Here is a 5,689-nt window from a genome sequence, read left to right on the forward strand (position 1 = left end):
AGCTGTCTGACTGGTTCATCCCTCCAACAGAAACTTCCATTGAGGATTTCAACTTTCCCAAAGTTTTGGGGGTCATTCTTTTGTCTCTGACAAGCTATTTCAAAGCTATACAGTATTTATATTTTAGTTTAGATTGATTTAGGAAATAAAAATTAAGAGAAAACAGTATAATTCCTTGATATTTATGTGATGGGCCTTACTGGGCTCGCACGTTCAGATCCACACATTGAGTTGCTATTCATGACATGTACGGGTCCCTAACCGTTGAGCCCATATTTAATTTTATATTTTGGGTTGTGAATTCACATCTGAAGACTGCCACCACTATTGATCAAGAGTTTGAACCGGCTAAGTTCTCGTTTGTTTCGTTAATTACATATTTACATAAAAATATTAACTTTTCAGTAACTAAATTACAATTATAAGTTTTGAGTTAATTAAAAAATATTTGTTTGATTTATTATTATACAACTATAAATTACGTAGTTAAATTTCGTAAGTAATTAATATTTTTATATCAGGTCTTGATTATATGGTTATATAGGAATTTTAACTTCTCCGTAACTAAGTTACAATTACAAATTTATAGGTAATTAAAAATTATGTGTTTGATTTATTACTATGTAACTATAAGTTACGTAGTTAAATTTGGTAAGTAATTAATATTTTTATATTGGATAGATTTGTAACTTGCGGTGATTGTGGTGTACTGTGATAACTAAGACTCTGTTTGGCATTGCTGTTAAAAATTGTTGTGCTGTTAGAAAAAATGCTGCTGAAAAAAGTGCTGTTGTAAAAATCAGATGACTGTTTGGTAATTTTTTTGATAATTATATGTTTTAATGCAAAAAATTAAAAATAATAATGCTTTTGGTAAGGTTTGATGGTTAAATCAGCATCTGCTTCCCGCAACAGCTAAAAATCAGCTTTTTCTAAAAGCATGAGGGCACTTGCTTTCTGTAAAAGCAGTTTTTAGGCTAAAAGCACTTTTCCGAAAATCAGCTTTTAAATTTTACCAAACAGTATTTTAATTGTTTTTCAGCGAAAAACTGCTGTTGCTGTTAGCAACCGCAATACCAAACACACCCTAAGTTCCAATAATTTGTGGTAACTACAAAAATCTTGAACTTGAAGTACACTTAATCTAAAAAAATTTCAAGTTACGTAGTTGGTTACATCAAAACAAAAAAAATGAGGCTTGGATAGCTATGTAATCATGGTAGACTGTGTTATATTTTGTGATAACTACCAAAATCTTGAAATTTGAAATTTACTTGGCTAATCTAAAATATAACAAACCAAACATCATAATTATTTTTTATTCCAAAAAATTTCAAGTTATTTAGTTAGATTTCATCGAAACAAACGAGACCTAGATACGTGTACCATCGGAAGTAAAAAAAACAATATTAAGACCGTTATTTGCAATACAATAATGCTGTCCCCCAACTTGAAAAAGAAAAGAATGAAAATTAATTAAATTTCTCTTTTTCCCCGTATTCTGGAAAGAGGGAACAAGGCCTGGAAATTTATTTTTCAGCTTTCTTCTCTTTTATTCCACAAAATAATTATGAAACACAACGGAAAAGAAAGTTAATAAAATAATGGTCTTCACTTCACATAGTTGTACTTGTATAAACGATTGTGTTTTTATATGATTTATACAGGCCGTTAGGACAACTTCAAGAGTGGAAGGAGTTTTTTGCCTAAATCTTAGCCTAAATTTGGACCGAGACAACTCTCTATTGTAACAGTTGGATTTAAATTTTGACTCAAATTTATATATCAATATTTTATTCTTTCAACTATTAATATATTATTATTTTAATGTGTTGATATTAATTCACATACCTATTAATTCAATTGGACGCGTAATTAATAAAATCATCTCAATTTCAAACTTAATAAATTTATTAAATTAGAAAAACATTAAACTTAAACAAGAAAAGTGAAAAAAAATTAATATTATATTTAATTAACTAAAAGAAAAGTAACAAATATTAAATTACTCCGAATTATTATATTGTTCCCACAAATGCTCGATTAATGAATTTCCAAAAGTAATATGAACTTCTTTATTTTTAATGTATTATTAATTTAAATTAAAACAATTAATGGCGTTTAATATATTTTTTGTTAAATAACTATTTTATATATAAGTGAAAATTAGAAAAAATAATAATTAAAAACTATTTAATATATATATAATAACATTCAATTAATAAATTAACGAATATATAAATTATAAAAAGATAATATTTTATTATTAAAAAAATTTAGGCCGGTGAATAGTGTCGGCATAAATTTAGGCTGGCACTATTCACTGTCCTAAATTAGAACGAGGTAATATATCACTGTTGGGTAGATTTGAACTGAAATTGGTCCAAATTTAGGTGAATAGGCCACCATTAGGATACCGTATGATAGGGGTGTACACGGTTTGACCAACCCGACCAATCCAAACCGAACCGACCCTATTTCGGCCGAACCAAACCGATTTTTTTCAACCCGATATATAGTTGGGTTGAAAAAATGTCAACCCGATTTAATTGGGTTGGATATGGTTTTCGATAATTTTAAACCAATCCAAACCAACCCGATTAAAATATATATGTACATGCTAATAAGTTAATCCAAAATTATGTTTAGGCCATTTACATAGATCCATATATCTCTAACTCTAAATGTAACTTATAACCTCCGTGTTCATAGTTCATTTCGTAACAACAATAGATGTTTGATTAATGTTATATTTTTTGCATTTATGATTCATTCCAATATTTAAAGCGTAAGCAATATTATTAGTACTTTTGATGTCGAAAATTAGATGCTTAAGACTATTCAATATGGAGGATTGTAATATTGTTTTGAACTATTTTCAAGTGTTTTATACTTTGAAACCTTATGTTTTATTATAATTTTTTATATTAATTTTATATATTTAATAAACCGATCAAACCGAACCAAACCGAACCAAATCGAAGTATACAAATTGGTTTGGGTTACAAATTTAAATGGTTTGGGTTGGGTTGAAATTTTGAAAACCCGAATTAATTAGGTTGGTTTGCTAAATTCTCCCAACCCGCCCAACCCGATCCGTGTACACCCCTACCGTATGAGAGTCACAACCAACTAATGCAATGCAACATGTGAAATAGAAACATAACCAAATTAAACGCCCAAAAATTCACATATCTCCTTGTATTACTCACAATAATACTATCATTTTTACCGCACGATGTTTCACTTAAACGGCTTCTTTTTAATCATTAAATTTTGAGTATTACGATTCGTACACATTTTTTTTTTATAATCAAGATAAAGAGATATGTGCAACAACTCTCACTCTCACATTATTCATTCTGGGTGTCATATTTCAATGAAAAAAAATTACACTGTCAGGGTATAATTGGTTGCCACTAAAATATTATTCGGGGTCTACAACTATTTTAATTAATCCAAAATTCCGAACTAAGTCGCAATTTCCGTTACGTATGTATGACTATGAGTATTGATCTTCAATGATTATAACTAAAATATAAATTAAGACAATGAGCAAATCATTCAGCTCGACATCATTAAACCCCAAATTAAATAAGAAGGCGCAATTGTTTTGGATAATTTACACTAAAGAAACATTAAAGCAAGATTAATCACGAACACTTGAGCCCACAATAGTTGTTAAATCAGTAAATTGAAGTATCAAGATTCTAGACATATCAACTGTACATGTTCTATCTACTAATGTTAATATAAAAAAAATATAAAATAAAATAATAGAAAGATGCCATTTCGAAGCTTCATGATTAAAGAAAATCCTATTAAACCAAAAGCCGAAACTGACCGGTGAAGAATGTTACAACCACAAACTTAGAAGCGGTCCAGTACTGGACGAACGGAATTGTAATATTTATGTAAAGCGTAGGTTTGTGTCTCTGTTAATCGTCAACATTAAGGTTACGTCTCTATAACAAAACTTAATTAATTTGTGTACATCATTTCGTTGCTAAAAAGATAATACGTGGAAGTGGAACCTGAGGAATTGACTGCTGCCACTGCTCAGAATGGACGTGATGAATAAAGCATATTCTGTGGTTGGAATTGTTTGTTGTTTGAAACAATAATATGAATTCCCCTTCATACTACTACCCCCCTGTACTGTAAGCTCCCTTTATTTTTTCTAGACCTAAATATCAACAGCTTCACCTTCATAATTAAACAGCTAGTCCCAGGAATAACTAAGTTCCTAATTTTCAGGAAAATTGTATTTTCTTTCAAAACCAAATTGAAATTCGTAATTACTATAATTTATCAGACATTTTTTAAAAAGTCAAATAATTTATCAATAAATATTAAAATCAATCAAATAATTTTAATCAATTTATCGGCATTTCTAAAAAATCGACCCATATTTCTACCAGAGAGGAGAGACCATGCAATAACAAACAATGCAATATACATCACGAAAACTATATTTAAAAGGACAGCTAAATGTTGCATTCATGCTTACCTAAGAAAAAAGCTTTGCTGATCATGACACTCCTTGATATTTAAATTTGATCGATAAGTAAAACTAAAAATTATAATGACAAGATAGATGTGAGGAAAGAAAAATATTTTGGATACTTTGGATTCATAATTTTCATTTACACGTTTCTTCGTTTAAAACTATGTGTTCTATATGGCAAAATTATAATCTAGTTCAATATTATCCAAAATAATAAAACAATATTGATAATTATCTATAACTCACATCTATGTATACTAATAGACGAAACATTACAAGTTTGGTAATCGGTCGGTCGGTATTGCTACTTAATTACCCTAACTTAATTATTTTAATTCTAATTATTGGGTCGATTAATTCTAATTCTGATCAGAATTGATATTTAAGTCAACTTCCTCTATTAATTTACTAAATTTAATTCTAATTTTTGATCGAACTCTATATCACTATATAATTTATGTTAAATTCAACTTTTCTACCAATTTAAATTTTAATTCATATCGAGTTCAATATCTTTCTAATTTGTTACTTCGGGTTAAATTAAATTTAAACAAACCAAATATAATTCTTAAGATTTGGTTGATATATAATGTGACTCGGCTAAAATAAAATAATAATACTATCAATACTCCTAAAAAAATTATACTTATGAACTCGGATAAATAAAATAATATATTTTATTTATCCAAGATAAAAAAATACATTATATAATTGATTCAGAATAACACAAAATTAAAATAAAAATACAATTCGACCAACAAAAAAACATATATAATAATTATTCAGTCTAAAATAAAATTATCTTATTGATCCGAAATTAAAAAAAATAAACTAAAAATAATTAGTTTGATTTGGTCGTTGTATTGAGCATCGGGCTAAAATAAAATAATGTAAATCACTGATGCGAGATAAATCAAATTAATATTAGACTAAATATAATTCGTATCCTATTCATGTGAAATAAAAAATCAAATTTGATTTAAAACATAATTTTTTTTGAAATACACTTAGAATTATTAATAAAACTGTATCGTTCAATCAGTAATTTTGCCATTTTCAAATATCTTTTATAGAGTTATAGTTAATCGATTAAGTAATTACCATAATAAAATAATAGTTTTTAAGGTACCACCATAATAAATACATTGTATTTTTAACCTCAATAAAATAATAATTTAATTA

This window comes from Apium graveolens, chromosome 6 (genome assembly GCF_009905375.1).
Source record: "Apium graveolens cultivar Ventura chromosome 6, ASM990537v1, whole genome shotgun sequence".
Classification (NCBI taxonomy): domain Eukaryota; kingdom Viridiplantae; phylum Streptophyta; class Magnoliopsida; order Apiales; family Apiaceae; genus Apium; species Apium graveolens.